At 38.2% G+C, this 25,726-nt stretch overlaps 3 long non-coding RNA genes across 3 annotated transcripts in view; 1 reads left to right on the top strand and 2 right to left on the bottom strand.

Annotated features, from left to right (window-relative positions):
* Window positions 1-25,726, bottom strand: part of LOC309659751 — a 701,522-nt gene that overhangs the window by 158,140 nt on the left and 517,656 nt on the right. The gene's annotated exons all lie outside the window — the stretch shown is intronic.
* LOC309659755 overlaps window positions 1-25,726 on the top strand; it is a 353,034-nt gene that overhangs the window by 250,536 nt on the left and 76,772 nt on the right. The gene's annotated exons all lie outside the window — the stretch shown is intronic.
* Window positions 2,441-25,726, bottom strand: part of LOC309659736 — a 457,573-nt gene continuing 434,287 nt past the window's right edge. Inside the window, exon 2 of the long non-coding RNA XR_014262926.1 lies at window positions 2,441-7,362. This is a non-coding gene — a long non-coding RNA (uncharacterized lncRNA). The remainder of the gene's footprint in view (window positions 7,363-25,726) is intronic.

Genomic DNA, 25,726 nt, shown 5'->3' with positions numbered 1-25,726 from the left:
ATTAAGTATAATAAATACAATAAATGTTACATCATTTTTCATGGAAGACATTTCAGAAAAAGTAGAGTCCAAATAGTATAATAATAAATCAAATGAAGAAAAAACACCAAGTAAATCTTACATATATATAATCTAGATCCAGACTGTTGTGTAAAAAGAAAATTGTAGAGACAGTGCAATTGGACCATGCGAATCATTTTTAAAGAATCAAGTTCACAGCTGGCTGGACTTGGGCCATACTTTATTATCTGAGAATATTCTTTTCTGCTTTCCTCAAATTTTGCAAATGTATTACAACATCTCATCTGTCAGTCCTAATACTGAGAGGCCATCTAAGCTTGAAATTACCCACATTCTGTCTTATAAGTTATATCATGTGAGTGGGCCAAAGTCTCTGCCAGCAGGCCCCAAACCATGAATAAATGAGAGAGCAGCCCATTAATAAATAGTGGTTGATTCAAGGGGAGGGTCATGTGTATTGAGGGAAAGTAGTTCATGTAGGAGACCCAACTCTATATGTTTTTAGATTTTGGTGGTACCTATAAATGTATATTGAGTTTAAGCAGTATATAATACATTACCTAGAATTCTCTAGCTAGAAGTCGATTTTTATTTTTGAAAAATGCACAGGTCTTCCTTTCCAAATTAGGGGACAATTATGATTTTGTTGGCTTTCATGCTTTTTCAAATGGCTTAAGATCAGAATTTCTCTATGGGGCTGTAGACATTGTTATGGATGGAATGCAATAATAGGCAAACAAACAGCTATCTGGAATAACTAAGTTAGCCAAATTAAAAAACAACCAAACAAACAAAACAGTGACATGCAGTAAGTTAAAGTGATTGAAAAAGGTAAAAAGATAAGGGAAAACTGTTTTTTAGCTATAGTATCAAATGCAATATTGAGAAAATTAGGTAGATGAGATTTTTGTTTCCTTATTCAAACAAACTTATGAGATAGTCATACATGTATTACCAAGAACATGGAACAGTGAAAAAACAGACATTGAACCTTATTTATTTATTGTACCAAATTGGAAATTATAACCCAGGGATACAATTTGATTTAAAAATGTCTCATGAATAGCAACAATCTTGAGTTTATAACAGTCCTGGATTATAGTCAGATGTTTGTATTTAACTTTGAGCAGTTTTTCCAAACCAAACCACGTTTAACAAGTATGATTATCCCTATCATTGTTCTAACATTGTAATGTTCACAAGGGAAGAGAGCTTACTTCATTATAGGGAAGTTATACACAGGAAGTTAATGCACTTTTTAGTTGAGACTGTAAATCCTACTTACCTCTTTGTTTTAGAAGACAGGTACAATCTATTCTAGCAGTTCTCAGACTTTAGCATGTATCAGAATCACCTGTAGGCCTTGTTAATACACAAGACCTATCTTTGGATTTTCTGATTCAGAAGGTCTAGGGTTGGGATGAAAATTTGCATTTTTAACAAGTTCCCCAGTGATGCTGATGATGCTGGTTTGGGGGCCACCGGTTTATTCTAACTCCTTTCCCCACTCAAAAAAAGAGGGGTATGTTTTTCGGTTATTGTTCATTTTTTTAAAATATCAAATCATTACTGTTTGAACCTGACTCTTATGAACCCAGGTTAAGTGTTGGGACTCAGACTGAGGGCTTCAACTGGCATAATGATACATTGGTGTAATCAGGCTTGGCCTGTGGAAAGACCTTCTCAGAATATGAATAACTTTATGGTAATCGCATGTAGCTTTCCTAATTCCTGGGAAGAAAACGTCCTATGGGAGATTGTTCATTAAGTTATTTCTTAGCATTAAATATTTTGTAATAATTCAGTTGATATTTATTGTGTTCACTGGATGCCTCCTGAGCTAAATATTTTGTGTTGTTGGACTAATCCTCACAACTGTAAATAAAGTAAGTATTGCACCTCATATGGGTGAAGCAACTTGTCTTTCATAAATAGCAGGGCTGGAGCTCTTAACCATTTTCAATATTGTCTCTATCACCTCATTCTGCCTTGAGAACTTAAGCAGATGGGTCTTGGGAAGTTAGTGAAAATCAATCACGAAGACCTTGTATTGAAAGCAGTGTTTATGCATCTATGTTGACTTCTAACCCTCTTTGCTAGAGCAGTAGTATTCAAATTAGCGACTGGCCCTGGGTGTCAGATGAGTCATTAAAATGTACAAAGGATATATTAAAATTTATATTAATTTATATAAAAAAACAAAATCAAACCACTAATTACCTAAGATAAAGATTGCCACTGTTGCTCTCAGTGCCTGCCTCACCCCTATACCCACTGAGGATCACGTGATTCCTGAGGATGGGCCAGAAGAGGGCATTTCAAAGTGGAGGCGATGGATGCAGGGCATGTGGGGGACCCTGACCTCCATGTTGGTCTTTAGATGTACTGCTTTTGATGTCAAGTGGGTTTTTTTGTTAAAAAAAAAAAAAAAAACTTACAAAATAGATAAGTAGTTTAACAAGATTCCTGTTAAGGAATTGGTTTTAATCTAGTCCTAACAATGCAAAATAAGTAACTCACCAAAAAACTGCAGAATTGATCCTTCTCTTTTCTTCCTACCAGATGAATTCTTCTTCAGCCACTTCACACAGTAAAATCAACGTTGAGGTAATCAAACTCCGACAAGACGTTCAGCCCAAAATATTCAAAATTATCAGGAAGGCTGTTTGTCATGTGGATTTACATAGAGTGTTTTAAAATCATGAACCTTGCCATAAGCTGATAATGTGTCTTGAGGTATTAGCTATTAGCAGCAATATATACTATACAGTATACAATTTATAATAAATGAATATGTATGTATTGTGGGTACATGCACAAGAATTTTTCTTTTTTGTGAGAGCAATATGCAATTTAAAAAACTTGGAGATCATTTATTGCAACAATGAATTTTTCAGCTGGTAAGGAAAGCTTTTCAAACACCTGACATTTCTGGATCTCTATTGATCTTGCTATCTGATAGAGAAATATACAGCTTTTTGGTCTGACTGAAGTTACCTTAAGGTTGGTTCTCTATGTGTAAGTCTCCTGTAAAATGGAAATATGCATAGAATTGTTGTGAAGATTGAATACATTAATGCACGGAACATGCTTAGCACAATGCCAGTCACATGGTAAAGGTGCAATAAACTTGAGCTCCCTTGTCCCCTTTGTTATGTGACTAGAAGAAGAATACCTTATATAGTTTGAGCAAGAACTTGGTAGACAAGTTAATGGTTTCTATGCTTGGATTTCTTGGGTCGCACAAATAGGCTCTGGGAATGAGTCCTTTAATGACGGAGAGTGCTCTGAGTTATCTTGATCATAGAATTTGTTTCCACTCTCTAATTCTCTTGTTTTTACCTACAAAAGAAACTTCTGAGATGCTCAACATATCCTAACATAGTAGGTAAGAGAAAAATAGAATATGGAGGACTCGTTTAAAGTTATACTTTAAAAGAAATTGTTTCTAAGGGCTCTGAAAGATCTGAAGGGTTATGATTAAATTTCAAAATGGCTAGTACATTTCTATTATGGAAAGGCGTTTTGACACAAGTCTAATAGCTGTCCTTCTTTCAATCAATTTTAGATTTGAATAATCAGAAAAAGATCAGGTTCTTGCAAAGTAGGAGAGTTCGACATATTACTATTATATTTGCAGCAAACCTAATGCAAGATGTCTTTGCAGGTATCAGTGAGACTTAGCTCCATGTGCTGACTTCCTTGCCCCACCCCCAGTTTTATTGAGATATAATTGACATATAACATTTTGTAAATTTGAGTGGTACAATATGATGATTTGATACACTTATGTATCGTGAATTGTTTACCACCATAAAGTTAGTTAAAACATCCTTCATGTCACATAATTACTATTTTTTGTTGTTGTTATTATGGTGAGAACATTTAAGATCTAATCTCACAGCAACTTTCAAGTATACAATATAGTACTGTTAACCGTAGTCATCATGTGGTACATTAGATTCTGGGAAGTTATTCATCTTATAGTTGAAAATTTGTACCCTTTGACCAACATCTCCCCATTTCCCCCATCCTCCTACACCTGGAGACCATAAATTTACTCTCTTTTTCTATGACTCTGACATTTTTAGATTCCACATGTAAGTGAGATCATACAGCATTTGTCTTTCTCTGTCTGACTTATGTCTGTTAGCATAATGCCCTCAAGGTCCATCCATGTTGTCATAAGTGGGAGGATTTCCTTCTTTTTTACGACTAAATAATATTCATATATATATGTATGTATGCACACATACATTGTACATAAATACCACATCTTCTTTATCCATTCATCTGTCAATGGACACTGAGGTTGTTTCATGTCTTGGCTATTGTGAATAATGTTGCAGTGAACAAGGGAGTGCAGATGTTTCTTCAAGACAGTGATTTTATTTCCTTTGGATATATACCCAGAATTGGGATGTTGGATAATATGGTAGTTCTATTTTTAATATTTTGAGGAACCTCTATACTGTTTTCCATAGGGGCTGCACCTAGTGCTGACTTCCTTGAGTGGTTTTGACACCTCTGTCAACACTATGACGTATTTCCCCATAGCTTTTGGAGTTTTTGTTTCAAAGCTTCATTGCTTTTAACTGACTTTTTTTTAACCAGAAAAGCTGTACTTAATTTACTGTTTAATCTCATACATGTATTATTATTCCCTGTCTTTTAGATTTGCCTCCAAACAACCCAAAATATTTTACCTCCAAACAACCTTAAATATTTACAAACATAAGAACTATCGAGAAAATAACTTTGGCACATGTCACTCTTTGCCTTAAATGAGCCCTTCCTTTCTGTACTGGATCAAATGCAGGCAATTGTTAACACTTAACACTGGATTGCACTTCAGTGAGTTTATATCTGAACAGTGTAAATAAACCATCTTATGTTCTGCTTAATAGTGTACTGCTGCTTTCTTACAATTTCTCAAATAGCCAATGCATAAAGCTTCTATGCTGGGACTGATTTTTTTTTTAAAGTTCATTGTGAATAGCAAGATAACCTGTGGACTAAATTCTGTGTAAGTGTGCATACTTTAAATACGGTGAAAAAACTCCTTAATGTTGCTATTTCTTTAGCTTGGCAGTAAAACAAAATCAATGCTAATTTAATAGGAGCTCACAAACCAAGTTTTGCTTTCATTGCCCTTTTAAAAAGAGTAAAAGGCTGTAGTTATAACAGAATTAGTAATTGCTTGGTTGATATGCCTGTTGAATAGCAGATGATTCTTATTCAATCTACTCCTTTTAAAATCCATTACCTTAATTTTAGATATATTACTGAGAACAAGACCGTTGATCAAAATGGTTGCATTAAACCTGCTTATAATTTTGTAAAGTGATTTTTAATTCCCCCTAAACACCCTTCCTCCTGGCAGAGGGAAAAAATTGCTCGTGGGATGTTCAAAGTTTGCTCTGTTTTTCTTAGATGACCTTTAATTACACTTTAAAGCAGAATTTCTTTATGGGGAATTGAAATTCTGCTTGTTAGAAAATTACAGGGGGTATTTGGGGATCTGCTGTTAGTTGCAGGAACAAATAGAGAGATTAGTAAGACAAATGATCAGTAGTCTAAAAAAATTACCTATGGGAGATAATTATTAGACCAGGGAAGATCTGGCTGTGGTCATGAAAGCTGTCTAAATTATGAGCTTATCAAACCTGTTCTAGAAGCTGCTGAGGAGAGAATAGGAGATTTATATTAGCCACTAGGAACCACTGGAGGAGTCATCTTGGAGATTAATAAATTTACTGTGGCCTGGTCTCATACCTCAGCTCAAACCAGCAGTGATCTAGGCTGGAGTTAGAGTTGAGGGAAGAGGAAGTGAGGTCCACGAGCCCAGGATCATTGAGGAACCATGTACAGATGGAACCAGGGCAAAGGGTTTATGGTGATATTTTGGAGAAGGCAGGGCAGAAGATGCACAAAACAGGGCAAAATAAATGGGAATGTCTTTTCTCTTTTGAAGAGTCCAAAGGTGATCAGAATATGGTGTAACCATCACGTCACTAGTAATCTTTCTGAGAGTCTTCCATATCATGGTGACCTAAGACCGACAGGATGGGAGGAACAAGAGCTGATAGGCCAAATATGTGAGGTAGCAACTTTATTGGAACAATTTGAACATCTAATAAACAAATTTTTTAGCTTTCTTTATGGATGTAGACATTTCCAAGGTGAAATGTAATATTAACCTCTGGGCATATACCTAGAGCTGGAGAAAAAGGAACTGAGTGTGAGTTAACGGGATGAAGCCAGTGAGGAAAGGCAAGGAAGTCTAGAGGAATTAAGTACACAGCTCTGCCTTATACTTGACATTTTGACTTCCTGTAAGGTTTCACTCTAGTGCAGAAAGCACAAAATTCACCAGGAGACAGGTTTTATATCAGACAACCTATCCATCCCTATGTGTGATAATTTGAAAACTCCATACCTTAGTAAAAGATCAGTATATAGTAGGTGTTCAGTAAAAAGGTGTTGACTCAATGAAATAACAAGTTTCTAGATGATTTTGTCAGACAAAGATAGTTTTATTTACAAATGGGTTGATTTTGAGGACTTAAATTTTTTATCCACAGTTTTGTTTTTTTTTTCTTAAACTAAAAATGGGAAGGCCTCTTATTACACCAAAGCTTTCTTCCTAAGATTTGTCCTTTATTTTCAGTCATTGTTTGGGTATTTTGGAAAACTCTGAATAGATCCAAGTCAATTTAACTACTTGTTAAATGACTATTCTGTATAAAGCCCTCCTTAGGCATGGAAGGATATAGAGAAAAAAAAATTTGTTCTGTGCCCTCAAAGAACTTAAAAAAACACTAGTAATATTTGTAATTTTAAATTGGAATCATAGAAAATGATAAAACGTAAGGTTGTAGGTGAGTACGGTGAAAGAGATAGACATTGTACCCGCTATGGTCAGGTCGAATGAGTCAATAGTATTGATCGAAATAATGGCCGATGATGCTATTTACAGCTTTTCCATGAGTTCCTTGCCATTCTTCTGGGTATTGTCTAAGCAGATTTGTCTTTCTAACAGAAGTCATAACCACATAGGTCACGGAAGGCTTGTTTTCCATTGGTCAAAGAGCATCAGGTTCTCTGCCAAAAATTTACAGTGAATAAATGATAACTTTATCAACAAGGAGGAGGCTTTAGAGGAGGCTTCTTTGCTGTTTATTGATGTTTGCCTTGTGGACTGACACTATGTTTTTTTTAAAATTTTTTTTAAGTACATATTTTTTTTAAAATTAATTAATTAATTAATTTATTTTTGGCTGTGTTGGGTCTTCGCTTCTGTGCGAGGGCTTTCTCTAGTTGCAGCAAGTGGGGGCCACTCTTCATCGCGGTGCGCGGGCCTCTCACTGTCGCGGCCTCTCGTTGCAGTGCACAGGCTCCAGACGCCCAGGCTCAGTAGTTGTGGCTCACGGGCCCAGTCGCTCCGCAGCATGCAGGATCCTCCCAGACCAGGGCTCGAACCCGTGTTCCCTGCATTGGCAAGCGGATTCTCAACCACTGCGCCACCAGGGAAGCCCCAGACACTATGTTTTATACATCTTTGTTTCTGTCTTATTTAGAGCACAGCACAATGGAATATTAATGTTTGTTGAATAAACATACGAAGGGCTATAGACAACTTTTTTCTATTCTTTTATAAGTTTGTAACAAGAATATTTGCAAGGGTGAGAAAGCTTTTTAGGGTTGTCCCTTTCTATGTTCTAAAAATGCTTCGAGTGGCAGAAGGGTAACACTGAGACCACTTCTATATGGTCCCCATCAGTGCTCACATTTCCCAGATCACGGGCTGTCCTGGGACAGACTGCCCATTTGCTTCACAGGTGAAACAATTCTGCCTTTCTGAATTTTGAATAAAATGCAGCACCAGAATAAGGAGCTTATGGCCCCTTGGCTTAAAGCTTAAGCTTTAGTGTCAATATCCATTAACTTTTTTTTTTAACAAAGAACTGGGGTACTGGGGTTCACCATATCTGTCTTCTGTTTTCATTTCTTGATTGGGAAGACTTAAATCAGAGAGAGATACTCAGCTCACCCACCATACCCACACATGTGCATGTGCACAATACACATACACATACAATCACAGCAACACATGGAGAAGAAATAGAGCAAATAATGGTGTATGTGTAGGGATAAGAAGCTGTTAAAATTTTTTGGCAATCTTCTCATGTCTGAAAAATTGCAGTGTACATATTTGACCAAGGCCATAATGGTACCCTAGTCCCTAATCGTCAGCTTCATCATTTCATTTCTGAATGATTGAACTTCTGAAATACTCAGGAATTGGTTAACTGGATAAGCAATTCCTGAAAGGGAACAGTCTTAGAAGAACTATAATGTGCAACTTGAGCCTCAGGAACTTTAGTCTGAATTACTGTGGGACATTTTATTGTATGTTACTGTACAGGAGAACAACACAATTTTAGTTTAAGTTGTAGCTGGAATGGTTCGTTAAAAATCTGACAGCTATGCACTTACAAATACCTAACTTTAAATGACCATGAGATTCAGTTCTGTTATCAATCACTTACTCCATGCTATAAGAAACTGGACAAATCTAGTGGTAGCAAAATATTGAGTTGACAGTGTGCCTGGGACATGGAATTTCTGACACTATGTGGTTATTTTATGAGACCCAGTAAAGGTTTCCAACTGCACAACATTCTATTCAAGGTAACCCAGAAATACTTTCTTAGTTTGGTAACTCAGTGATCCTCCAACATAGCCTCTCCAGATTGACCATTGGTATTTTTCCAAAGTTTGGAGGAGCTTAGAGCTTTGATGCATCACCCAACAATATTGGATCTCTCTGTGGGACCACTATACATTTATAGTTTCCTTTTTTTTTTTTACATCCAAATAGAAATATACCACCTCCAAGGGGCTGTGAGAGTCTTTCTAACTAACTTAAATGGTAGTGGCAGAAAGAAAAACAAGATATTGTGTTTACCATTGGTGATTTCCAAATTGTTGTGTCTTCCAGATGGGTTAGAGGGGTTAAATTACTACAATGAATACCATTTTGAAAATGTTTCTTTTGGTATCCAAAGGCATCAAATTAAAAATCTTAGTTTTGTGGAATTTTAACACAACCCACATTTGGGTAGTGGTGGTGGGGAACATCATAAGGGTTTTGACTTACTGTTATCTCGAAACTCTGCAATGTTAACTGACCACCAGCGTTGTTTTCTTTGGGGAGATAATGTTTTCCAGCTGTTGCCTTACCACCTCTTCCTTGTTTCTCTTATTTGAGACACCATTTGCTTTTCAATGTAACCAAATAGTTAAATCAGTGTTGAGTATATCACTAGATAAGAAAAAATAGACTGAGTTTAGAATACAGAGCCTCTCTATCAATTAGAAGTCAACTCTGAGCTTCAGGGTGATTATCATCAAGGCCCAGAGGAGGCTACCAGCCATTAAGCAAATTGCAGAGAGGTAACTGTCCTTTCCTGAAATGTAAAAGTTCTCATATATTTAGTTTTAACCAGACTAGGTTAATTGTTTTTATTAACGTAGAAATGGAATTGTAGCAAATGCAGATGGGTACAAGATTCCAACATTGGCCTGCTTTACTCAATGTAGAGTCAGGAAAAGGGGCAATTGCCCATCCAATTCCCATATACAAGGGAACTTTTAATATGTGTCCACAAGGGCAGCCCACCCAATACTCCATATTGGCTTTTAAAATATGTCTTCTTGGGCTTCCCTGGTGGCGCAGTGGTTGAGAATCTGCCTGCCAATGCAGGGGACACGGGTTCGAGCCCTGGTCTGGGAAGATCCCACATGCCGCAGGGCAACTGGGCCCGTGAGCCACAACTACTGAGCCTGTGCGTCTGGAGCCTGTGCTCCGCAACAAGAGAGGCCGCGATAGTGAGAGGCCCGAGCACCGCGATGAAGAGTGGCCCCCGCTTGCTGCAACTAGAGAAAGCCCTCGCACAGAAACGAAGACCCAACACAGCCAAAAATAAAATCAATAAATAAATTTTTTAAAAAATGTCTTCTTAAGGCTCTCACAGATTTAATAAAACCTCCATCAAATTTTGGTGTTGCTGCAGCCCCAAACAATCAAATTTTAAGAACTTGTGAGGCCTCACCTGGATTTGCATGGCGCCAGAAATAGATGGAGTTTTTATTAAACCTGATCTCACACTGTTGGAGATGTCTGTGGAGTCAAGTGAATGAGCAACAGTGGGGCAGATCCAATCAGTAACCCTCCTTGCAGGCATCCCTTCAGCATTGCTTTCCTGTTGTATGTTGCTGTGTTTACATAGAGTTTTCACAGAAGGATTCATTTAGGATTAACCTAATTGAATAAACACAAAGCTGCATAATTTATGGACCAAAATAGTTTTTCCTGGTAGGGTTGCTGACTAGCATTTCCTTTCTCCCTAATGGAATACTGCAAAGTCCCATATTGTTATAATCAGAATTTCATCTTTGAGTCAATCTAGTTCATTTGCATGATATGATTTTATTATAAGCCAGATGAATAAATAATGCTCATGAAGAGAGCCTTTTATTCAAGCAAAGTAATGGATATTTATATATATATATATATATATATATATATATATATATATATATATATATATATATATATTCCCTTAATGGAAATGGGTAAGTCCAGTAGCAGAACCTATCATTATGGGAATTATACTGAATTCTTATTACTGTTTCCCAAAAAAAGATAACTTAGGGAAATAATAAATATTGTGACTTAGATTTTGCTAATGAGAATAGGATAAATAAAAGAACGCATGCTGGGAAGATGGAGTAAGATCCTAGAAAACTAGCCTTCATGGTACGTCCCCATTTAAAAATCCACAACAATTCCCTCTTCCCTGTTAACGTCAAGTTTGAGCTTCTTTACTTGTGTTTCAAGAGCTTGCATAATCTGGCTCCATCGTAACTGCCCAGCCTGATTGACCTTGCTCATTACCACTTGCCCTCCATCAGGAATTGATAAGCAGTGATAATCACTCCCCACGGGCCCCATGCCTCATTTGCTGAAAACACATGATGGCCTTTGCACCTGCTGATCCCTCCACATTGAATGCCCAGCTTCTGGTGCTTGCCAGTTTAAATTTTAGCCATCTTTACAGGTGCTGCTCAAGACCCATCATCTCAGGGATAAAAGAAGCAAACTCTGACTACTCCTTCCTATGGCGAATTTTTGCCTCTGTGATAGGCTGAAAAATGGTCCTCCAAAGATATATCTCTGTCCTAATTTCCAGAATCTGTGAATGTAATCTTATTTGGAAAAAGGTCTTTGCAGATGCAATTAATTTAAGGGCATTGAGATGAGAAGATTATCTTGGATTATCTGGGTGGGAATAATGCCATCACAAGTGTCCTTATAAGAGAAAGGGAGATGGAGATTTGAGACACACACAGAGAAGGGGGCAGTGTGACCATGGAGGTAGAGATTGGAGTGATGTGGCCACAAATCGAGGAATGCAGACAGCCCAGAAGCTGGAAGAGGCAAAGAATGAATTCTTCCTAGAGACTTCGTAGGTAGTGCCACCTGCTGACACCTTGGCTTTGGACTACTGGTCTCCAGAACCATGAGAGAATAAATTTCTGTTGTTTTGAGCCATGAATTTTGTGGTAATTTTGTCACAGTAGCCACAGGAAATTAATACACCTTTGGAAAGTACTGCACATTTACTGTTTGGTACAGGTAAGCTCCAGATGGTTCCCTAATACTTCCCGTGTTCCCATGTGGCTGCTCTCTTCCCAAATAGATTATAAGTTCCTGGCAGGCTCTCAGAGAAACTGGCATAGAACTGCTCCTAGAATATCACTGAATTCTTCTGGAATAATTTATTGGTTATTTTTAATATTCTGGGCAAGACAAAATGCTGGTTGTATTTCAGTGATATATTGGCAATTGGTGCTCCTGCTTCAGGTAAATAGTTCATCTCTAGAATGAGATTGTGGATCTATTAAACTGTTTTCTCTTAAGCTGGCTGTTGCCAGAGTGTAATAAATGTAGGTCTTCCATATGCCTTTGCTATTTAGTTCGGTCTCCTCCTCATTTGCAAATCTTCTCTAAGGTGATTTTCTGATTCCAGGGCTGCTGACCCATGTGCAGTCCATTCTCATCTGTTACAGAAGGTCAGCACTGTGACTTGCTCCCACTCAGATTTCTCCTCTTCCCAAGGGAAAGAGACTAAAGGGCTTATGAGGTTGGCAGCATTGTATCTCAGATTAGCATGCTGGGCTTATGCAATTTAAATAGGGTTAGCAAAATTAGCAGGTACTGGAAACATGCACTGCCAGATCTCATGAGGCCAATACCTGCATTTCCCTTGATGTCCAGAGCTCTCTGGAGCAGTGCCCACAGTGACTCAACATTCTTCCAAGAAATATGGATGGATGGGGAATGAAGTTCAACACCCTATGCTGATAGTCTTCTGACAACCCTTCAAAATGATTCCTTTATAAGAAAGCTGAATTTTCAAGAACTAATTCCTTTAAATTCAAGGTGTTGGGCCTCATTTTTATATGCCCACTCACTGCAACTTTTATTTCATCATGAATGTAACTCTACTGGTAGGAGATATAGGCTGGTTCTATCCTTTAGAACTTTAGAACCTCTGAGGTGCACATTTAGGAATTTGAATTGCAGAATCTAAAGGTTCTTCTAAAGGAGATCTGAACTAGAAATGTTGACTCACCACAAGACTAATCTCTCAAGACATATGAAAACTTTTGATCAAATTAATCTACAGTTGCAGTTTAAGGGTGTTAAATAGTAACCCATGGGGTTAGTCTAAGGGGAGCTTCAATGATGTTTCTAATAAGGGGCTACTGGTATCAAAATAACTAGTGGCTTCCCAACTGTCTGTAGGAGAAGGACAGTTTAGATATTGTAAAAAATAATCACATCCCCTTATTCTGCTCTTTATACTGTCCTCAAGTGGGTCCTCTTGGTGAGCCTGCGTGTAGGTTCTGTGGTGTTCCTAGTATGGCCTCCATGAGAGGAACCATGTAAGCAAAATCCCCTTGATAATGAGATAAATGCTTTTTCCTGATTTACTGATTCCACAAATTTACATGTTTAGAACTAGGTAACCCTACTCAGTGTAGCACTTTTGTTAATTTCCTTTAGGTTGAAGAAAGCCCTTGGTAGAGGGAATTCTTTAGCTGGAAAACTATTTTAATCCCTTTCTGAGTGGTGGTCCAATTTGTTTAACTCTTCAGATATAGTTCAGATAGAATGGACAGAAAGAAGAGTCAACCTAATTTACAAACAGCAATAGTTTATGACAACCAAAGTCATCCAATTGGCTTCTGAGTTACCCCTGAAAGCTCTAAATTAACTTTATTCTCAACAAAGTACAGGTCTGAATTTCTCAATCTGTCACTCTGTAAGAGGAGCAGGTAGGCTATAGGCTTAATTTTTACCACTAATCAGGACCATATTCAGTCTAACTAAATTGAAAAAATTTAAGAATAATTTTAGACACTCTGTAGCATTTATTGGCTTATCAATGGCCTTTGATTCATATACAGGAACTGTCAGTTAGGCATGCCATCTGATATTGATCTAGCCTTTTAAAGTTTCTTTAGAGCATTTGTCAATACACCACATCAAAAATCATAGTGGGCAAAGCAAATTCCATTTTTAAGTAGCACAAGAAAGGGCTTCTTCTGTTTATAGTCATTTCTAATGGTTTTCTGTGGTTCCAATATGAATTGGATGACCACTACCAAATGCAACACATACTTTACACTCTGCTGATTCCTGAATGTCACCTATGCTTAATATTGCCTTAGGATTCAGGGATTACTTCACAGAAGAGGGTGATACTTGAAGAGTGGCTTTGCCAGGCAGATAAGGAGTCAAAGAGCACTCTGGCAGAAGAAACAGCATATTTACATGTAGGTGGGAGAAAGCCTGGCACCTTGGGGCACTTTAAGTGGTGCCTTATGGCTAGAGCATATTATAGTCCTAAGCTGTTGTCCCAAGCTCAGCCTTGGAAGATCTCAGCCTGCAGGTTTATCTCCCTAAACAGGTGAGGCGGTCCCTTGCTTTTTCAGGGAATTGCTTTGGTCTCTGCTGTTCATTTTATGTCTTAAGCCTGCTTTCACTTCTATGTGGGTTTCCTGAATTTTTTCCTTTGCCGTCAAATAAGCTCCTTTCTCCTGCCCAGCCTTGGGGACAACTGGCACAGAGGTCTGCAGGATTTGTATTCAGGCTTTCCCCCAAACAATCTCTGCTTTCATTGAATTCCCTTTGGTGGCAGCTTTCAGGCAAGTGATATCAGCCTCTGACATTCCCAAGCTCTGTCCCAGATCTCATCCTTTGTCTGACTGGGATGGGGATCTAGTGCCCAGGAAGTAAAACTGGAGTAGTGGGATAGGGCCAGATCATTGAGATCCTTGCTTGTTAGGTTAAGGTATTTGGAGTCTACCCATAGGGATGGTGAGCGACTGGGTGATTTTAAGCAGTGTATTGAGAAGATCAATATCCATTTTAGAAGGATGACCTTGATGGTTTGGTAGAAAATGGACAAGGTGCAGAGAATAGTTAGGAAGCTATATCAATACTCAAACCTCCTGTCAATGCTCAAGTGAGAACTGAGGAACAAAAGTAACAGCAGAGAGGATGGAAAGGGAAAGAAATTAAAGAGATTTTTAAAAGATAACGTTGATGAGAATTGTTGGTTTGGATGTTAAAATTGAGGAATGGGGAAGAGAGAGGCTAAGGGAACTTGTTGGGTGATGGTGCCATACTCCCTGTAACTGGGAACCCAGGGCGATGATTAGGTTTAGGAGGAGTTAATGGGGTGTCAGTGGACTTAAGTCATGTACATCTTGAGGTGGAGGCTCCTATGAGGAATCCAGGTGTAGCAGCCCAGGAGGCAGCTGAAAGCATGAGGACAGAAGGCTAAAGCTATAGTTCTGTGAGTTGTCATTGGCACCCATATGTCGTGGTGGGATATTAGTTAGCCCTTAAATTATAATTATTGAGACTAAGTAGCAACATGGGTACATGAAAAGATCAGGATACAAAATTTTATCTACTTTGGATTTCAACTATGTAAAATTATGTTTTATTCATTTGCAAATGAATAAAAGTGAGAAGGGGAAATGGAAAAATTAAACACAGCAGATTTGTTAACATGGTGGGTTCTTTTTAAATTTAGTTATTCATGTCCAGCTTCTTTTCAAAAACAATTTGTGATGTCATGGAATTTTGTTAATTTTATAAAAAATGATTTCTATTGTTAAAATGTTATTTGTATAATACACTGAAAATTAATGTAAGATATCATATGAGAAAAAAACTTTGTAAACTTCCATGTGAATGATTATTATAATATGAACATTGTTTTTTTTGCCTATCTTTAAAGAAGTGGTGTTTTCATAATTAACTTCTAGCACTTTCTTCTAAATATTTGTATCATTTTATCAATTCTCTACATCCTTTTGAAGATCACAGTGAGCCAGGGAATTTCCTGAAAACTCAGAATATGGAAAAAGCACAAGTAAAGTGATAGATGAAATTTGCTTGGATTTTAAAACTATTTTTTTGAACAATTTCTATATGCCAGGCACTATGCCGATGATATATAAAAAGAATAAAACATATTCCCCATCCTCGGGGATCTTAGAGTTTGGTGCAGGAGATGAAGGGTAAATAGGCAGTTATTCTACAGCATGATTAGTAAAATCATGGATCCTTACCATAACTCTAAGGGAACACATCATAGGGACATTGGGGACTTCCCAGAGGAGATGGTGTCTGCAGTGAGTCTTGAACTATTTACAGAAGTTGAGGTGAAGGGGTACAGGAGGTACTTTCCAAGAAAGGGAATGCATCACATGCAAATACTCCAAGTAAGAAAGCACAACAGGTTTGGGGAATTTGTAGAAGGTCACTCTGACTTTTCAAAGAGCTAGTAGAGGCAGGAGTGAGGCTGAAGACAGAGTCCTGAGTGGTCTTTTTTGCTATTCTTAGGATTTTGAACTTGGACCTGTAAGAAATGGGGAGTCATTGGATGACTTTTTCAAAGGGAGTAACATGATTAGAAAGATGATTCTGGGTGCAGTGTAGTGAATGGATTGGGAGGGATTGGGAGGAGAGGCCAACCCAAGAGCTGTTGCTATGATGCAGGAAGAGAAATTAGAGCCTGAATTAGGTAACCAAGTGAAGGGAATGAAGATGAGAAATATTAATGCAGAGCAATCAGCAATACTTGGTGACTGAGTGTAGAAGGTGAGGGAAAGAGAAGAGTCAAGGAAGACTCCTGGGTTTCTGGCTTTGGAAATGGGGTTTCCCTCTCCCCTGAGATGGGAAAAACAGAAGAAGAAGCAGATGTGGGTGGGAAGATGGTAAATTCAGTTTCAGTGCATTGAGTTGGAGGAGTCTGTGGGAGAGCCATGTGGTGGAAATGTCTTGTGTGTGGTGATATTTACTGGTTGGGAGCTTGGATGAGAGATCTGGGCTAAGATGAGAGGGGGCTAAAATTGGAGCTGGCAATTGAAGGACAAGTCAGTGCTGTTCTGTGTGTGGCACGTATAAGATGCAGACGTAAGCTCAGATGTATCAATATATGAATTAAGGAATGGAGTCAATGGATCCTTTGGAATCGGAGAGCACTTCAGGGACTGTCTAAGTCTATAAAATTACCGATGAGTCGGTGAGGATGCTGAAGTTAAGAAAACGAGATTTAACAATGATAGAAGTTAGACTCAGAAACCTAGACTTGATGAATTTATGTCCAGTTCTCTTTCTGCTCTATATTGCTTCTGGGTTGGAGGTAGAAAAAATAACTAAATGAGGAAAAACATGAAAGAGGAAACTGGTTTTAGAGCAAGAAGCAGGAGTTTGCCTCTAAGTAGTGGGAAATGAGGCCGCCATCCCTGACCCTCACACCCCCTGCCTTCCTAGAAGGCAGTCATTCAAATTCCCATGGATTGGCCACCATCTTGGAGCCCAGATTTTCTCCCTTTTCCCTTAGGTTAGGGGTTATTTTGACTCTGTGTGAAATTTATGAAGCATTGCTTTGTTCTGGGAGAAATTTTGTCACCTGTATGAGTCAAAAGCAGTGACTTCCATTGCTCTGTGACCTAGGAAAAACTATGGACTTTCAAAAAGAAAGATGCAATTATGTAATAGCTTTCTCACTGCTGTGATGTTTCAGGGCAACCTAACTGTAATGTCATTTCCATGCTTCTAAATTGTTTTTATCGTAGATGAAATGAAATGAAGCTGTTAATGACAAGCTGAATGGGAAATGCATCTGGCAGCTCTGCAAGGTATGCATCGGGCTGCCCTCTACTCCGTGAGAGCGACACCTTGCTTTTATTTTGCCCAGTTCTTCAAAGTGAAATGGTAAATAGCATTAGCAGATCAAATCAGGAGGACTTAAGTCAGCTTTGTAGTGAAACTTGGTGTTTCTTTGCTGTTGGACGCATTTATGTGTTAAGTGCCCCCGTCTGTTCAGATCTCAGATGGGGAATTTTTGGATTTGGATAGTAGTGACTCACCCGGGTTGGTGGGCAGTTTGCGGGGTAGGTTATGTGTTAAAGAAAATCAGCCATTTCTTAAGGTTGGCCTCACTGAGGCTTGGGTAAAAGGTTAGGAGGACAGACAGCGTTAGGCTGGAAGGTGTTTTATATTATCAAAGCTAGACTTTCTCAAGGCAGTTTGTCCTTTGGCCAGGGGGAAGATGAGTTTTCTAAATGACTTAACTAACTTCTTTTTTGGCATACTTTTACAATTGGTTCATTTCCAGGTACCAGAAAGAATGTAAATATGGAACGAATCAACTTTTTCCACATTTTTCTCTAGCAGTCCTTTTATGAAGAACAGATTTTCCATAGAGGAAATTAAAAAATACATAAAACTGAGAAACTGTGGTGTTGTTGAGAACGGCCTCATTTTCCATGTCACTTTGTAACTGGCAGTGCACACTGCATTCAAATGGCATTAATATAAAGCATGGAGTTTGTTTCAATTAGCTTCATTTTTCCTCGAAATGAGGAATTATCATAAATCCCTGAAATAACAGTTGACTCACAGAGATGCTTGTGTCATTGCATTAGGATTTTTTTTACATCTTTTTTGTAACTACATCTAGTTATAAAAATGACGAAACTCCGATTTAATGCATTTAATATGGGCCTTTTGCGTAAATTAAGAAGGGGGAGAGAAGGGCAATGGTATAACTCATTTCTCAAAGACAACAAATTATTTTTTTGCAGTAAATTTGGGTAGAATGATTTTTTTTTTCCATTTTAGAGCATTTTTATACAAGAAACAAGAATTTTCATTAGCATTTGCTTCAGATTTTTTTCTTGGATGCCATTCTTTTGAGTGATCTGAAAATATTCTTCTGGTGCATCTGTAAACATCTGAAAATTCGATATTTGGTAAGAGACAATTGGTATGGACAGCTCAGAAAGCCAGAATTTTATGCAAAGCGGTATCTGGATTGCCATCTAAATGAAAACCGCATGTCAAACAGATGCCATAAATATGAATTCAGACAAATGCCCATTGATAGTTTTTCCGTGGTGCATCTTAGATGGTTCAGCGAGTTACAGATCTTGAGAAGTACAGCCTGTTTGGTATGCTGAAGGCAAGTTAAAGTTCCTTTCTTTCTATAGTGACACTACAAGTCTAACCTTTATTGTCAGTGTCTCAGCTGAATTTTCTAACAGCAGATGAGTGGGAATTCATGGAAATAGCATGTGTTTCACCAGTTTCCTTTATTTCTCCCTCAGGACAAGCAGCTGTCAGGTCAGCCCCCCCATCGCAGAGCTTGAAGCCATCAAGAGCAGGGATATATTTGCCTAGTTCTGAGGGCAGGCTTTCTGCCGACTCGGGAGATCACATAAATACCTTCAGGCCAGCATATCTGAGTCATCAGTGAGTGACCTCCCTGACAGGCTGAAACCACAAAATGCGACTTATGGAGCCCTTGATGCAGGCTGCTCAGCGCCGGCTTCCACCGAAGCAATAAACAAGAAGGGATGAATTCATTCACATTCACACCCCCATTTTTCTACATGGTAGGAAAATAATTCCAGAGAGTAATAGTAACATAAAAATGCAGCCACATAACTTTTATAACCCTGCTTCCTCAAGTGCTTTACAATGAAATCCAGAGTCTTTGATAGTTCTTGTTCTGTATTCTAGTTCTTTTTTTTGAAATTTTTAAATTTAATTTTATTATTTTTTTATACAGCAGGTTCTTATTAGTTATCCATTTTATACATATTAGTGTATACATGTCAATCCCAATCTCCCAATTCATCCCACCCCCAACCCCCGCCACTGTCCCCCCTTGGTGTCCATACGTTTGTTCTCTACATCTGTGTCTCTATTTCTGCCCTGCAAACCGGTTCATCTGTACCATTTTTCTAGGTTCCACATATATGCATTAATATACGATACTTGTTTTCTCTTTCTGACTTACTTCACTCTGTATGACAGTCTCTAGGTCCAACCACGTCTCCACAAATGACACAATTTCCTTCCTTTTTATGGCTGAGTAGTATTCCATTGTATATATGTACCACATCTTCTTTTTCCATTCGTCTGTCGATGGGCATTTAGGTTTCTTCCATGACCTGGCTATGGTAAATAGTGCTGCAATGAACATTGGGGTGCATGTGTCTTTTTGACTTATGGTTTTCTCTGGGTATGCCCAGTAGTGGGATTGCTGGGTCACATGGTAATTCTATTTTTAGTTTTTTAAGGGACCTCCATACTGTTCTCCATAGTGGCTGTATCAATTTACATTCCCACCAACAGTGCAAGAGGGTTCCCTTTTCTCCACACCCTCTCCAGCATTTGTTGTTTGTAGATTTTCTGATGATGCCCATTCTAACTGGTGTGAGGTGATACCTCATTGTAGTTCTGATTTGCATTTCTCTAATAATTAGTGATGTTGAGCATCTTTTCATGTGCTTCTTGGCCATCTGTATGTCTTCTTTGGAGAAGTGTCTATTTAGGTCTTCTGCCCATTTTTGGATTGGGTTGTTTGTTTTTTTAATATTGAGCTGCATAAGCTGTTTATATATTTTGGAGATTAATCCTTTGTCCATTGATTTGTTTGCAAATATTTTCTACCATTCTGAGGATTGCCTTTTCGTCTTGTGTGTAGTTTCCTTAGCTTTGCAAAAGCTTTTAAGTTTCATTAGGTCCCATTTGTTTATTTTTGTTTTTATTTCCATTACTCTAGGAGGTGGATCAAAAAAGATTTTGCTGTGATTTATGTCAAAGAGTGTTCTTCCTATGTTTTCCTCTAAGAGTTTTATAGTGTCCAGTCTTACATTTAGGTCTCTAATCCATTTTGAGTTTATTTTGTGTATGGTGTTAGGGAGTGTTCTAATTTCATTCTTTTACATGTAGCTGTCCAGTTTTCCCAGCACCACTTATTGAAGAGACTGGCTTTTCTCATTGTATATCCTTGCCTCCTTTGTCATAGATTAGTTGACCATAGGTGCGTGGGTTTATCTCTGGGCTTTCTCTCCTTTTCCATTGATCTATATTTCTGTTTTTGTGCCAGTACCATATTGTTTTGATTACTGTAGATTTGTAGTATAGTCTGAAGTCAGGGAGTCTGATTCCTCCAGCTCCATTTTTTTCCCGCAAGACTGCTTTGGCTCTTCGGGGTCTTTTGTGTCTCCATGCAAATTTTAAGATTTTTTGTTCTAGTTCTGAAAAATATGCCATTGGTAATTTGATACGGATTGCATTGAATCTGTAGATTGCTTTGGGTAGTACAGTCATTTTCACAATGTTGATTCTTCCAATCCAAGAACATGGTATATCTCTCCAACTGTTTGTATCATCTTTAATTTCTTTCATCAGTGTCTTATAGTTTTCTGCATACAGGTCTTTTGTCTCCTAGGTAGGTTTATTCCTAGGTATTTTATTCTTTTTGTTGCAATGGTAAATGGGAGTGTTTTCTTAATTTCACTTTCAGATTTTTCATCATTAGTGTATAGGAATGCAAGAGATTTCTGTGCATTAATTTTGTATCCTGCAACTTTACCAAATTCATTGATTAGCTCTAGTACTTTTCTGGTGACATTTTTAGGATTCTCTATGTATAGTACCATGTCATCTGCAAACAGTGACAGTTTTACTTCTTCTTTTCCAATTTGTATTCCTTTTATTTCTTTTTCTTCTCTGATTGCCATAGCTAGGAATTCCAAAACTATGTTGAATAATAGTGGTGAGAGTGGACATCCTTGTCTTATTCCTAGTCTTAGAGGAAATGCTTTCAGTTTTTCACCATTGAGAATGATGTTTGCTGTGGGTTTGTCGTATATGGTCTTTATTATGTCGAGGTAGGTTCCCTCTATGCCCACTTTCTGGAGAGTTCTTATCATAAATGGGTGTTGAATTTTGTCAAAAGCTTTTTCTGCATCTATTGAGATGATCATATGGTTTTTATTCTTCAATTTGTTAATATGGTGTATCACATTGATTGATTTGCATATATTGAAGAATCCTTACATGACTGGGATAAAACCCACTTGATCATGGTGTATGATCCTTTTAATGTGTTGTTGGATTGTGTTTGCTAGTATTTTGATGAGGATTTTTGCATCTATATTCATCAGTGATATTTGTCTGTAATTTTCTTTTTTTGTAGTATCTTTGTCTGGGTTTGGTATCAGGGGATGGTGGCCTCATAGAATAAGTTTGGGAGTGTTCCTTCTTCTACAATTTTTTGGAAGAGTTTGAGAAGGATGAGTGTTAGCTCTTTTCTAAATGTTTGATAGAATTCACCTGTGAAGCCATCTGGTCCTGGACTGTTGTTTGTTGGAAGATTTTTAATCACAGTTTCAATTTCATTACTTGTGATTGATCTGTTCATATTTTCTATTTCTTCCTGGTTCAGTCTTGGAAGGTTATACCTTTCTAAGAATTTGTCCATTTCTTCCAGGTTGTCCATTTTATTGGCATAGAGTTGCTTGTAGTAGTCTCTTAGGATGCTTTGTATTTCTGTGGTGTCTGTTGTAACTTCTCCTTTTTCATTTCTAATTTTATTGATTTGAGTCCTCTCCCTCTTTTTCTTGATGAGTCTGGCTAATTTATCAATTTTTATCTTCTCAAAGAACCAGTTTTCAGTTTTATTGATCTTAGCTATTGTTTTCTTTGTTTCTATTTCATTTACTTCTGCTCTGATCTTTATGACTTCTTTCCTTCTACTAACTTTGGGTTTTGTTTGTTCTTCTTTCTCTAGTTCCTTTAGGTGTAAGGTTTGATTGTTTATTTGAAGTAGGCTTGTATTACTATAAACTTGTTTCTTGAGGTAGGCTTGTTTTACTATAAACTTTTCTTGTTTCTTGAGGTAGGCTTGTATAGCTATAAACTTCCCTCTTAGAACTGCTTTTGCTGCATCCCATAGGTTTTGGGTCGTCGTGTTTTCATTGTCATTTGTCTCTAGGTATTTTTTGATTTCCTCTTTGATTTCTTCACTGATCTCTTGGTTATTTAGTAACGTATTTTTTAGCCTCCACGTGTTTGTGTTTTTTACATTTTTCTTTCCCTGTAATTGATTTCTAATCTCATAGCGTTGTGGTCTGAAAAGATGCTTGATATGATTTCAATTTTCTTAAATTTACTGAGGCTTGATTTGTGACCCAAGATGTGATCTATCCTGGAGAATGTTCTGTGTGCACTTGAGAAGAAAGTGCAATCTGCTGTTTTTGGATGGAATGTCCTATAAATATCAATAAAATCTATCTGGTCTCTTGTGTCATTTAAAGCTTGTGTTTCCTTATTAATTTTCTGCTTGGATGATCTGTCCATTCGTGTAAGTGAGGTTTTAACATCCCCCACTATTATTGTGTTACTGTCGATTTCCTCCTTTATAGCTGTTAGCAGTTGCCTTATGTATTGAGGTGCTCCTATGTTGGGTGCATATATATTTATAATTGTTATGTCTTCTTCTTGGATTGATCCCTTGATCATTATGTAGTGTCCTTCCTTGTCTCTTGTAACATTCTTTATTTTAAAGTCTATTTTATCTGATATGAGTATTGCTACTCCAGCTTTCTTTTGATTTCCATTTGCATGGAATATCTTTTTCCATCCCCTCACTTTCAGTCTGTATGTGTCCCTAGGTCTGAAGTGGGTCTCTTGTAGACAGCATATATATGGGTCTTGTTTTTGTATCCATTCAGCGAGCCTGTGTCTTTTGGTTGGAGCATTTAATCCATTCACGTTTAAGGTAATTATCGATATGTAGGTTCCTATTACCATTTTCTAACTTGTTATGAGTTTGTTTTTGGAGGTACTTTTCTTCTCTTGTGTTTCCCACTTAGAGAAGTTTGTTTAGCATTTGTTGTAGAGCTGGTTTGGTAGTGCTTAATTCTCTTAGCTTTTGCTTGTCTGTAAAGCTTGTAATTTCTCTGTTGAGTCTGAATGAGATCCTTGCCGGGTAGAGTAATCTTGGTTGTAGGTTCTTCCCTTTCATCACTTTAAATACATTGTGCCACTCCCTTCTGGCTTGCAGAATTTCTGCTGAGAAATCAGCTGTTAACCTTATGGGAGTTCCCTTGTATGTTATTTGTTGTTTTTCCCTTGTTTCTTTCAATAATTTTTCTTTGTCTTTAATTTTTGTCAATTTGATTACTATGTGTCTCGGTGTGTTTCTGCTTGTGTTTATCCTGCCTGGGACTCTCTGCGCTTCCTGGACTTGGGTGGCTATTTCCTTTCCCATGTTAAGGAAGTTTTCGACTATAATCTCATCAAATATTTTCTAGGGTCCTTTCTCTCACTCTTCTCCTTCCGGGAACCCTATAATGCTAATGTTATTGTGTTTAATGTTGTCCTAGAGGTCTCTTAGGCTGTCTTCATTTCTTTTCATTCTTTTTTCTTTATTCTGTTCCATGGCAGTGAATTCCACCATTCTGTCTTCCAGGTCACTTATCCGTTCTTCTGCCTCAGTTATTCTGCTATTGATTCCTTCTAGTGTATTTTTCATTTCAGTTATTGTATTGTTCACCTCTGTTTGTTCTGTAATTCTTCTAGGTGTTTGTTCTTTAATTCTCCTAGGTCTTTGTTAAACATTTCTTGCATCTTTTTGATCTTTGCCTCCATTCTTTTTCCGAGGTCCTGGATCATCTTCACTATCATTATTCTGAATTCTTTTTTCTGGAAGGTTGCCTATCTCCACTTCACTTAGTTGTTTTTCTGGGGTTTTATCTGTTCCTTCATCTGGTACATAGCTCTCTGCCTTTTCATCTTGTCTATTTTTCTGTGAATGTGGTTTGTGTTCCACAGGCTGCAGGATTGTAGTTCTTCTTCCTTCTGTTGTTTGCCCTCTGGTGGATTAGGCTATCTAAGAGGCTTGTGCAATTTTCCTGGTGGGAGGGACTGGTGGTGGATAGAGCTGGGTGTTGCTCTAGTGGGCAGAGCTCAGTAAAACTTTAATCCGATTGTCTGTTGATGGGTGCGGCTGGGTTCCCTCCCGGTTGGTTGTTTGGCTTGAGGGGATCCAACACTGTAGCGTACCTGGCTCTTTGGTGGGGTTAATGGTGGACTCTGGGATGGCTCACGCCAAGGAGTACTTCCCAGAACTTCTGCTGCCAGTGCCCTTGTCCCCGTGGTGAGCCACAGCCACCCCCCGCCTCTGCAGGAGACCCTCTAACACTAGCAAGGTCTGGTTCAGTCTCCTACGGGGTCACTACTCCTTCCCCTGGGTCCCGATGGGCACACTACTTTGTGTGTGCCCTCCAAGAGTGGAGTCTCTGTTTCCCCCAGTCCTGTCGAAGTCCTGCAGTCAAATCCCACTAGCCTTCAAAGTCTGATTCTCTAGGAATTCCTCCTCCCATTGCTGAACCCCCAGGTTGGGAAGCCTGATGTGGGGCTCAGAATCTTCACTCCAGTGGGTGGACTTCTGTGGTATAATTATTCTCCAGTTTGTGAGTCACCCACCCAGCACCCACAATTTGATTTTATTGTGATTGTGCCCATCCTACCATCTTATTGTGGCTTCTCCTTTGTCTTTGGATGTGGCGTATCTTTTTTGGTGAGTTCCAGTGTCTTCCTGTCGATGATTGTTCAGCAGTTAGTTGTGATTCCGGTCGGTGCTCTCGCAAGAGGGAGTGAGCGCACGTCCTTCTACTCTGCCATCTTGAACTAATCTGTATCCTAAGTTCTTAATGATTACAACTTGACATAGTTTTAGTTAGAAAACTTGGCTTTTTAAAATATGAATTTAATGTCTTTTCATTAGCAGACCTCACCTGGGTGAGGTGAGGAGGACCATGTTTGCTGTTAACCTGCCTTACCTTTCTGGGTCCAGGGAGCTTCCTGGGATGAGGAGGGAGGAAAATACGGACCCTTGTTTTCAGGTGGATGTCGTTCTGTGTAGAGAGAATTTATTTACTTTGTGTCACTTAAGAGCATTGGTTCTCCTGTGTTTCTTCTCAATAATAAGATCTAATATTTATTTATTGCTAGATGATTCACCTAGATCATTGCATTTATTTCTTAAAACAACCTTGTGATATTTGTATTAATATCATTGGCCTCATGGTGAAACCAAAGCTGATGGGGTAAAGACAGAAGTCATGCTCATAAGGGGTAAATGACTAATTTGAATGCTGGCCAATGAACCATAGAGCCTATGGGGTTTTTTGTTTTTTGTTTTTCATTCACTTAGCAAGGCATGAAAAATGTGTGCATCAGCAGAGG

Source organism: Balaenoptera physalus (genome assembly GCF_965194825.1).
Source record: "Balaenoptera physalus genome assembly, chromosome: 4".
In the NCBI taxonomy this organism is placed as follows: Eukaryota; Metazoa; Chordata; class Mammalia; order Artiodactyla; family Balaenopteridae; genus Balaenoptera; species Balaenoptera physalus.
The sequence above is the reverse complement of the archived record's forward strand: the minus strand, read 5'-3'. Positions and strand labels throughout refer to the sequence as shown.